This window comes from Lolium perenne, chromosome 3 (assembly GCF_019359855.2).
Source record: "Lolium perenne isolate Kyuss_39 chromosome 3, Kyuss_2.0, whole genome shotgun sequence".
Taxonomy (NCBI): Eukaryota; Viridiplantae; Streptophyta; class Magnoliopsida; order Poales; family Poaceae; genus Lolium; species Lolium perenne.
In genome coordinates this window covers 88,005,301-88,017,676 of record NC_067246.2, presented here as the reverse complement: position 1 = coordinate 88,017,676, position 12,376 = coordinate 88,005,301, and positions in this window count along the sequence as shown.

Genomic DNA, 12,376 nt, shown 5'->3' with positions numbered 1-12,376 from the left:
ATGCCTAGGCTTAGCTAAACCTTACAAGCCCTAGGTGTTGATGAATCCAACTAGGTTGTGATCCATCTACTACTTACTCCAGAAACCAATTAGAACCATAGAAAATCATAGAACTCCACAACCCTAATTATCATACTTGTTCTTTATCAAAGAACATGTTCTTCAAAAGTCATTCTTTTGAAGTATATGATAATTAATCATTAACCATGCCATATAGTGCTAAAACCAACCACTATTCATTACATGTTAGGATCATACCAAATGATATCCTTATGTGCTATTAGTGTTATTATTATGATTTATTACAACACCTGTTTATGATAACAAGCAACCAATTCTTAATAAGAACCTTGTTTGTGAATCACTCTAAAAGTGCAACACACCCTGAACCAATCATTACAACTCACTGATCCTAAATCATCAGGGTTAGGTCACGCTTAGAGCGATTGCATCTCATACTTATGCATTATTGCATCCTTGCCAATCTTTTAAACATCGTCCTTACCGGACGATGATGCTATTTCAGAATTTGGAGTTATTATGTATCGAAGACCTTGTCTGCATAATCTTGCAGTCAAGAAAGGCAAGTTCATCACTTGCTCATGTCATTTGAGTATCTTTATCAAATTACTTGCAAAGTACTATGATTATCACTATTGCATAAAAACCAAAACCACTATTTTCATAACTTTGAATATGACTATGTGGTGGGCAATGGAACCATGGATTGTGTTGATATGGTGGAGGTTCCATTGCAAGGGTTATATCCATCTAGGATTAAACAACAAATGTCGTCCAGTGATTCTTGTGCCGTAATAACCGTGTTAACCATAAGATCTGGAGTGGGACAGAATAGTCAATCGTATTTCCACCTCTTGTACATCAACAGATGCGCTTATTGTAGCGGTTGTATCTTGCAGAGAAATTGGTGGGTGGGGAGCCCCTTCTAATTCCCCACGGTATTGCTGTTGCATACTGTAGCGGTTGCTGCTTGCGGAACAATTGGTGGGTGGGGATCCCCTTCTAATTCCCCACGGTAACGTGGTCTATGATGGGTTGTAGCTACCCGCGAAGGAGTTTGGTTAACGAGTCCCAGACTGTCGTCGTGGTCGGGGTCCATCCTTAATTGGTGTAAGAGGACCGGCGAGGACCCAGGGTCGGGGTTTGCAACAATGGGTGGGTGTGCGAGGTAGCGGAGGAATATGATTGGCTATGACCTTATACCGGGCCTCACACCAAAGGAAGTGTGGACGGGGAATATGCCCGGTTGGCACCAAGGTTAAGATCTCTTATGGGTAAAGCAACACACCTCTGCAGAGTGTAATGAATCGTGACCTGTCACTCCCTGTTCCGGGTTTGGAACTGCGAATGCTACCGGAAAGGAACTCCATGAAGTTCTAGTAAACCGGTGAAGGCTGACGGACATAGTTCTTCTGAATAAAAGCAACCTTTTGAAGAAATGGTTATGAAAACTTGCATTGGTATTAGACTTTCTGGTCTAATGCCGTAGCTAGTGCATTAAACACCTCTTTCCTATAATGAACTTGTTGAGTACGCTCGTACTCATCCCACTCTTAAATCCCCTGCTTAGATATGGAGGCATCCAAGGAGGATCTACAGTGCAACTCGAAGGCCGAGGAGTCAACAACTACTTCAAGAAACAGGACCCTGTCAGAGGAGTCAGATGCCACATCCAACAAGGAGAAAAACCTAGTTTAGCCACAGAAGGGAACTAGCTTCCTAAACCTAGCTCCTATTTTAGCTAGAATCTATTCATAGCCCCTATAGCAAGTCAAATACTCTATAAATAGAGTTCGTGATAGGATTAGACTACAAGTCGTTCTTCTGGAGTTTATTTGCAGATTTACCTCATTGTAAAGTAGGAGGTTGTGCTGATCTTATGTAACAGAGTCAATGTTGTAATTCTATAGACATGCCTTGGACCCGCATATGTTTCTGTTGTACCACTCTGAGCGATATAATACAAGTGGAACGGTGTTTCATTGGTGTTATATCAGACTTGCATACTACACCATGCAGTGGTATGCCGGGTCACCACAATATGCAATAGCGGAGCGTGTCTCTCTTCCACACATGGATTTCTAGGATCCGATTTTATTCAAACACAAACAAAAATAAAAAACAAACAGACCCTCCAAGTAAAGCACATAAGATGTGACGGAATAAAAATATAGTTTCACTAGAGGTGACCTGATAAGTTGTCGATGAAGAAGGGATGCCTTGAGCATCCCAAAGCTTAGATGCTTGAGTCTTCTTAAAATATGCAGGGATGAACCACGGTGGCATCCCCAAGCTTAGACTTTTCACTCTTCTTGATCATATTGTATCATCCTCCTCTCTTGACCCTTGAAAACTTCCTCCACACCAAACTCAAGATAAACTCATTAGAGGGTTAGTGCATAATCAAAAATTCACATATTCAGAGGTGACATAATCATTCTTAACACTTCTGGACATTGCACAAAGCTACTGAAAGTTAATGGAACAAAGAAATCCATCAAACATAGCAAAATAGGCAATGCAAAATAAAAGGCAGAATCTGTCAAAACAGAACAGTCCGTAAAGACGATTTTTTCTGGGGCACTTAACTTACTCAGATGAAAAGCTCAAATTGAAAGAAAGTTGCGTACATATCTGAGGATCACGCACGTAAATTGGCAGATTTTTCTAAATTACCTACAGACGGGGCTGCTCAATTTCCTGACAGTAAGAAATCTGTTTCTGCGCAGCAATCCAAATCTAGTATCGACCCTACTATCAAAGACTTTACTTGGCACAACAATGCAATAAAATAAAGATAAGGAGAGGTTGCTACAGTAGTAACAACTTCCAAGACTCAAATATAAAATAAATGTGCAGAAGTAAAATAATGGGTTGTCTCCCATAAGCGCTTTTCTTTAACGTCTTTCAGCTAGGCACAGAAAGTGTGAATCAAGTAACATCAAGAGATGAAGCATTAGAATCATAATTTTCACAATTTGTCACAGTAGGTATATTGGATGCTCCATCATCCATAGTGGTACTAAGGGCTTTGTCAATTTTAGGTCTATAATACTTAGGCACCTTAGAGACATACATGAACTTTTGCTCCTTACCCACATAAGCTTTCTCCTTAAACTTAAGAGAAGAAAAAGTTGAACCCAAGGTTCCCATAGCTTCTTCAAGTTCACTAATCCTATGGGTTTGATTATCATGAGTAGCACAAGTTTCTAAGACGGCAATGTAGGATAATGTGGCATAGAAAACAAAAAATTTCCTACCGCGAACACGCAATCCAAGCCAAGAAGCAATCTAGAAGACGGTAGCAACGAGGGGTTTATCGAGTCTCACCCTTGAAGAGATTCCAAAGCCTACAAGATGAGGCTCTTGTTGCTGCGGTAGACGTTCACTTGCTGCTTGCAAAAGCGCGTAGAAGATCTTGATCACCGGCGCCACGAACGGGCAGCACCTCCGTACTCGGTCACACGTTCAGTTGTTGATGAAGACGACGTCCACCTCCCCGTTCCAGCGGGCAGCGGAAGTAGTAGCTCCTCTTGAATCCGACATCATGACGGCGTGGTGTCGGTGGTGGTGGAGAAACCCGGCGGAGCTTCGCTAAGCGTGCGGGATGCGGTGGAGGAGAGAGGCCGCTAGGGTTTGGGGAGAGGGGGCGCTGGCCACTATAGGGGTGCGGCCACCTTGTGGTTCTTGGGTGGCCGGCCCTCTACCCCTGGCCCTCATTATATAGGTGGAACACCCAAGAGTTGGTCTACAAGTCTCCGAATAAGACCCGAAACCAAAACCTTCCATGTGATAGGGAAACCTACACTAGTAGGAAAAGCCTCATCAGTGGCGCACGAAAATGGGCTTCTGTGGCGCACGGGTGGTGCGCCACAGAAACGTCGCCACAAAAATAAGGTTTCTGTGGCGCATCTGGCTGTGCGCCACAGAATTAAGGTTTCTGTGGCGCACTGGGTCCTGTGCGCCACAGAAATAGGTAGTTCTGTGGCGCATGAGTTGTAGCTGCGCCACAGAAATGGGTGCGCCACAGAATTATGTTTTGGTGCGCCACAGAACAATCTGCAGGTATACTCGATTTTGTGCTCCCTGGTGTATTATATAGGTTTTATACTGGTTTTATACACCGTATACAGGTTATATACTGATATAATATAGACAGATATAATATGGACATATATAATCATCACATCATCATCACATTACTTATAGCCCGATCGAGTTATACATATAGCTCCATACAACTCATAATCGATGCAAATTAAGAAAGTTCTCATCATCTCAAGATACAAACGAAGTGACACCGGCCGCCGCCTACACTAGGATGAAATAGAGTACCACCGCGACGATGGTGAGCAAGAGCGAGAGCACAAGGAAGGTCTTCATCTTGCTCTTGTTCGCTTGGTGCGCCCTCCACTTGGCAACCGCCTCGTGTCTAGTCGGGTACCCTTTGTAGCAGTTGCCGCTGAACTTGTGCACCTGTTTCTTGCACTCCTCCCACTCCTCGTACACTCACGGAACCCGCCTCGAACACGACGTAGTACGTCATCTCTATGGACACAAGGCATATTAGTATATAACGCAATGGAAAGAGTTAGAGGGTTCACATGCATACATATTCACAAGAATTAAAGCAAGGAAATAATAATAAACCTAAAAGACATATAGCATCTGTATCACATAAGTAATATGGTTCAACGATAACGACTACAATAGTAATTGAAGTCCAACAACGATGACCACCGTTTCGAGCAAATTAAGCAAGTTTAGTTTACAACACTGTACAAATTGTCCATCGATTCAAAGTAATGCTAGGCACACCGGCCTCGGTCAACGAGACTTCTTCTTGAGCGGCTCCGGGAACGGCTTGTACAAGTCCTTCGTCGTCCACGTCCTTCCATCACCCTGCCTATGTAGGCGTTCTTCGATATCCCTCTTAGACAACCCTCTGAGTTGGTGTAAGAGCCCCGATGAGTTGGATACATCTTGTAAGATAATTTCCGAGAGCTTTACTTGGATGCGATGGAAGTCTTCTCTAAGATCATCATCATTGATTTGCCTCGACATTTTAACGGGGTCTCGCTTACTAGGTGGCAAAGACATCATCTCTGCATCCTCGACAAACCCTTTAAGGTGATGGAGGACATAGAAGGCCTCCTTAATGCTGCCAGCTGGCTGCTTGACACAAGGGAAGTCGATCACGTGCTTGAACCCGGGCTTTTTAGTGTCCGGCCTGATATGTTGCCCATTTTTGTCGAAGGTGCCTCCATTTTTGGAGTAGCCAAGGATAGCCTCATCGAGAACACCCCTTATTCTCTTGTAGTCTTTCTTCGTCGTCGTACTCGACGAGTCGAAATACTGGGCTAGTGACCACTTCGGATCTAGGATGATGAGTGTGCAGTATTTGTCCCTGCTCAACACATGCAATTGAAATGGAATGTTGGAAATGATCGGCAATGGAAGAAATATATAAGAAGGCATAAGTTACGACGGCCGTGAGCGGATGTGTACTTACTCAGGAAAGACAGGCAGAAGAACGGTGTTGCTCTCTTTGTACATGAGCATGAAGTTCTGGAGGTATCGCACCGCCTTGGTCCGTGTCCTTGAGCCGTCCTGGAGCTGGCTATCGCGCATGTAGTAGGGATCCGCTACCGCGATGTGGCGGGGTCTCTCTCTGTTGATCTTCATCTGAAGATTGATCACGTATAGGCGGGCCAAGTTATAGTCGAGCCGTTTCAAGTGAAATAGGTTGAAGACGTCCTCGAACGCTATGAAGAAGATATCCGCGGGGTCTTCATTGACGAAGTTCTGGTCGGACGACACCTTGACCGTGAACACCGGGTAATTTGGATCCTTTTCTTTAAGAAGGACGCTCTCTAGATAAATAATAGTGTTCTGCAAAGGGAGCATTGGTACACTTGCGAGGTGTTCCATGACCGGAGGCAGTATCAGTTTACCAGCTTCATGACACCGGGGCAAGCCATCCGGTGTAGGTGGTACCATGTCGTCGGCCCGGATCCTCTTAGGAGCAGGCTGGCTCGAAGATGCGCCCTTCTTGGCTCCTCTCTTCCTTGCCTTCTTCACCTGACCTACTGGGGGTGCTGGTGGTGCAGATGGTGGTGCTTCGGGTGCTGGTGGTGCTTCGGGTGCTGGTGGTGCTTCTGAGGTCGCTGGGGTTGATTTGGGTGGCTCCCCGATGATCGTCTTACGCAGCGTGTTAGGGCTGAAAACGGTAGCAGGCTTGACTTGAGCTGGATTGCCAGCCTCCGGAGGAGTGTCTTGAGAAAGACCCGTGAAGACCAGGCGCTGCTTCGTCACTGTAGGGGGACGACCAAGTTGATCGCCGTGTGTGCGGAAGGCTTGTTCATCCATAGGAGGCATGTACATATCTTGGCTGCAGGCGCCAGTGTTGATGTAGGCATCGATGTCATCATCATCATCTGCATCGTTGCCATCAAGTGGCGCCATGTCCTGGACCTTAGGTGGTGGCGGTTGCGATGCCGCCGCTTGGCGTACCGTGCGTCTAGTTGACGGTCGTTGCGGTAGCGTTCCCAACAACTGTTTGTGGCGTGTGGTGGTGGTGGCGATCGTCGGTTCCTTCCGGGTGGCGGCGGCGACCGCCGGTTCCTTCAGCGTAGTGGGGGCGGCGACCGCCGGTTCCTTAAGGGTGTCATTGGCGCTGGCGATCTTGGGCCGGATGATAGGGGAGGTGGCGCCGGTGCTTTTCTTAGCACTCGGAAGACCCCCCCCCCCCAGACGAATCTGGTTCTTCGGCCATTTCATAACCCATGAGGTGCAATCCCCAAGGGTCAAAACGTCGCCTTCGTCAGTGCCCGGAGGTTGAAAGGGGGGCATGGCGTAGCGGTACTCCGGCACTACCATTACCAACTTGACCTTCGCCACGTCTTCCGCCAATCTAGCGCCGTGCATAATGCGGGAAGCCATGACATGGCCGCTAGCAACTTCCACCAACTTGCCGCCGGGCTCCACCGCTTGCAGAAATATGCATGGTTCATCCTGAGTCAGGGGCGCCATGTTGGGCATCGTGAGATGGCAGTCACGAAAGGCATATATAGTTAAAGAAGATGACGCGAAGGAGTAACTAATGAGTTTACCTCCTTGATGGCGTCGATCTCTGCCATCGTCGATACAAGGGCGGCGGTTGGGGGCGTCGATGCGACCGATTGGAGCTGCGGCGGCGGTTGGTGCTGCGGCGTCGGGTGGAGCGGCGGCGTCTGGTGGCGCCCCGAGGCCGGCGTCGGGTGGAGCGGCACCGTCGGCGACACGTGGAAGCTTGAGTTGCCTTTGCCGGCGATCTTTGGGCACATGTATCGGCCCCACTTGACCTCCCGCATTCCAAGCAGCTAACCCCTCCATCAACCCAGGGGGGATGATCTGTCGGATCTTCTCGTCCAATAACTTGTTCATCATCTCCGTGTTCTCCACAGGCTTTTCGGCCACCAGCTTCTCTAGTGACTCCACCTTCTTCTTCAGCTCCTGAACCTCGGATTTATCCTTAGCCAACGACCTCCTCTCCAGCTTTCTTGTCTTGGCATCCGATCCGTAGTACTCGGATAGCTTCATACTTGTGCCAAAGCCGGACACACGGCCACCCGACGTCGGTGGGCCGAGCTGCTTGATGTCTTCAACGACATGGAGAAGGAGATGGACGCATATATCACAGAATGCAGGCGCGAAGTAAATCTCGAGCTCACATAGTATCACCACGATCTCATCCTGTAGCATCTTGAGCTGCCTCACGCCGATCGACTTCCTGGTGATAACGTCAAAAAAGTTGCAAAGGCCAAACAGCGTATCACGGACGTGCTCGTCCATTATGCCTCGGATCGCAACGGGAAGTATCTGCGTCATTAGCACGTGGCAATCGTGAGACTTCATCCCGGTGAACCTCTTCTTCGCTACGTCCAGATATCTGCTTATATTCCCCGAGTAACCGTGAGGAACTTTCACTCCTAGGAGGCACCTGAAAAACTGCTCGAGCTCCTCCGGACTCGTTGTGAAGGAGGCAGCGGGAAGCTGCACCGCGTTCTTCTTAGCCCTTTTGCGGAGACATTGAGTCCCTTCCGTCTGATCATCATCATCATCGTCGTCGTCAGTATCGGGGGCTTGAAGATCTTTCCTGATGCCAAAATGTTTAAGATCGTATCTTGCTTTCGGTCCATCCTTGGACTTTTCTGAGTTGCAAAGATTGCCAAGCAGACTCTCGGTAACGTTCTTCGTAATGTGCATGACATCGAGGCTGTGGGGCGTGTGGAGGACCTTCCAGTACTCCAAGTCGTGGAAAACAGACCTCGCTTTCCATACATCGAGCAGCGGCTCTGGCTTCGGTCGCTTCTTTCCCGGCTCTGGGCACTCCTTCCAATTTTTCAGAAGATCATCGATTTCTGCGCCGCTCCTCGAGCGTGGGGGTCCATCGGGCTCATCTTTACCATTGAACAGATCACCGCGTTTTCTCCACGGGAGATCCAACCGAAGCCACCTTCGAGCACCTGGGTAGACGGTTTTCGAGGACCCGGGATCCCTTGGTAGTTGTAGATGCGGGGTATCGTCCATGCACTTCACACAGCCGTTGAATCCGTGGCCGACTTGGGCAGATACATATGCATAACCAGGATAGTCCGTGACCGTCGTGATCAACGCGGCTCTCATATTGAAATAAGTTCTAGTGTAGGCGTCCCACGTACGGGGTGGCGTCTTCCACAACGTGTCTAACTCCTCTTTCAGCAGCTCGAGATACAAATGCATGTCGACACCTGGTTGTTTCGGCCCCTGAATGAGAATACTCAGGTGTATGTACCTTTGCTTGGTGCACAGCCACGGGGGTAGGTTGTAAGGCCATACAAACACAGGCCAGGTGCTATGCGTGCTACTCTGGTTGCCAAACGGATTGAGTCCATCGGTGCTCATACCCAGCCTGATGTTCCTTCCGTCGCCCCCGAACCTAGGGAAGGCGATGTCCAATGCTTGCCACTGTCCAGCGTCTGACGGGTGTGTCAGCATATAGCCCATCTCCGGATCTTCTTCGGGCTTCTGCCTTTCCGCGTGCCATTGCATGAGCTTTGCTTCCTTAGGGTCCACGAAATACCGCTGCAGACGGGGAGTGATAGGAAAGTACCATACCACTTTTCGAGGTACCTTCTTGTTCCCAACCTTGTACCGTCCGTGGCCACACACCGGACATGTGGTTCTATCCTTGTACTCGCACCTATAAATCACACAATCATTAATGCAGGCGTGGTATTTTTCGTGCGGTAGGTCAAGGGGACACACGACTTTCTTGGCCTCCTCGGTACTACTTGGCAATGTGTTCCCCTCCGGGAGACGATCGTGCCAGAATTTTAAGTTCTTGCTGAAGCTGGAATCGGTCCACTTGTTCTGCGTCTTCATCTGCAGGTAATCAAGCGTTACATGCAAGCGCGTATCCTGCGGACGACACCCAGGAAAGATCGGAATCATCCCGTCTTTCTCCATTTGCGACAGCTTGGCTCTCTCTCTAGCTGCAACTCTATCGTTGCTCGTCTCCTGGAGGAGAAGATCTTGAACATGAGAGTCCCGCAAGGCCGAAATTAGCGGGGTCGCGCCGGAATCTTCTTCTTCATCATGATGATGTTCTCCGTCGGCATCTTCTTCTTCATGATGATCTTCTCCGCCGACTTCTTCTTCATGATGATAGTCCCCGTCGGCATGATGATAGTCTTCTTCATGATGATAGTCATCTCGCTCGACATGGTCTTCATGTGCACCATTTGATGGGGCCGGTCGTGCCTGGTTGTCTTGCATGAAACCACGCCTCAGCAGGTGCTCCTCCAGTTGTCCGGAATCAGGGTTGATCCAGCGCTCGAGTTTGCATGATCGACACGGACATCTTATCTGGCGCCTATTGTTCCGAATCATGTCCTCCTTCGCGTCCATCTTGTATCTAGAGATTCGAGCGGAACTCATCGAGAGGACCATGCTTGCCTGCAAATGGTATACATAGAACAGGAAATTAGAACCGCACCAAATGCACACACATGCATGGGCCGTACCTCTCCTCAAGGTATTACATGGAGCGGAAAAATTCGGCATGACCTCTCCTCAAAGTAGGACATATGGGTAGTGCAAAATTTGCCGAAACGGAAATGAATCAACATTTCGGCAAACATCCATGCACCACACCGGCACACACACAAGCGATTCACCTGCAACAAGCATCCATACACACGACGGCCACACAAGATCTACAAGCATATGCATGTCTCCTCCAAGCATATGTATGTCTCCTCCAACTACTCACCTTCTAGATTCGATACCGAGACGAGACCGCGATCGATGAGTTCGAGAGGAGGAGAGAGTATGGAGAGCCTTCTCCTCAACTCCAATTAAGTATCAACCAAAGTAAGTGTAATAAATACCCAAACAAGTGAAAAGTAGAGTCAAAATGGTATGAGAGAGAAGGGGGGACGAGCTAGATGGAGGAAGAAGAATGGCTTGTGTAGTGTGGTAGGTGGGAGGTTGGCTCACTTTTGTAGATCTGGTTCGCTAATTCTGTGGCGCACCAAAAAGAGTGTGCCACAGAAAACCTTATTTCTGTGGCGCACCAGGGAAACTGCGCCACAGAATAGCTTATTTTTGTGGCGCACAGTGGCAGTGCGCCACAGAATATCTTATTTTTGTGGCGCAACATGGCCGTGCGCCATAGATAAGCTTAGTTTTGTGGCGCACGGTGGTCCGTGCGCCATAGAAATAGTAAAACCAATGATTGGGGGTGACAGCATGTGGGGCCCACCAAGTTTTTGTGGCGCATGGCTCGCTGGTGCGCCACAAAATTAAGCTATTTTTGTGGCGCACCGTGCCAGGTGCGCCACAAAATAAATTTCTGTGGCGCATTTTTTGAGGTGCGCCACAGAACTAAGCTCCGCCTATAAGGGTTTTCCTACTAGTGCTACCCAAGGTGGGAATCCCACTTGGGGTGGGATTCCCCCCTTCCATGTGGGGGGGTTGCCGGCCCCCATAGGGGGAGTCCACTTGGGACTCCTCCCCCTCTAGGGTTGGCCGGCCATGGGAGGTGGAGTCCCACCGGGACTCCGCCTTCCTTGGTGGTTTCTTCCGAACTTTTCTAGAACCTTCTAGAACCTTCCATAGAACCTTCCAAATCATTTTAAATCACATAAAATGACATCCTATATATGAATCTTATTCTCCGGACCATTCTGGAACTCCTCGTGATGTCCGGGATCTCATCCGGGACTCCGAACAAATATTCGAACTCCATTCCATATTCAAGTTCTACCATTTCAACATCCAACTTTAAGTGTGTCACCCTACGGTTCGTGAACTATGCGGACATGGTTGAGTACTCACTCCGACCAATAACCAATAGCGGGATCTGGAGATCCATAATGGCTCCCACATATTCAACGATGACTTTCGTGATCGAATGAACCATTCACATACGATACCAATTCCCTTTGTCACGCGATATTTTACTTGTCCGAGGTTTGATCTTCGGTATCACTCTATACCTTGTTTAACCTCGTCTCCTGACAAGTACTCTTTACTCGTACCATGGTATGTGGTCTCTTATGAACTTATTCATATGCTTGCAAGACATTAGACGACATTCCACCGAGAGGGCCCAGAGTATATCTATCCGTCATCGGGATGGACAAATCCCACTGTTGATCCATATGCCTCAACTCATACTTTCCGGATACTTAATCCCACCTTTATAACCACCCATTTACGCAGTGGCGTTTGGTGTAATCAAAGTACCTTTCCGGTATAAGTGATTTACATGATCTCATGGTCATAAGGACTAGGTAACTATGAATCGAAAGCTTATAGCAAATAACTTAATGACGAGATCTTATGCTACGCTTAATTGGGTGTGTCCATTACATCATTCATATAATGACATAACCTTGTTATTAATAACATCCAATGTTCATGATTATGAAACTAATCATCCATTAATCAACAAGCTAGTCAAGAGGCATACTAGGGACTCTTTGTTGTTTACATATCACACATGTACTAATGTTTCGGTTAATACAAATGTAGCATGACATATAAACATTTATCATAAACATAAAGATATAAATAATAACCACTTTATTATTGCCTCTAGGGCATATCTCCTTCAGTCTCCCACTTGCACTAGAGTCAATAATCTAGATTACATTGTAATATACCTAACACCCATGGCATTCTGGTGTTGGTCATGCTTTGCCCTAGGGAGAGCTTTAGTCAACGGATCTGCTACATTCAGATCAGTGTGTACTTTGCAAATCTTTACTTCTCCATCTTCGATGTATTCGCGAATCGAGTGGTAACGCAGCTTGATATGCTTTAGCCT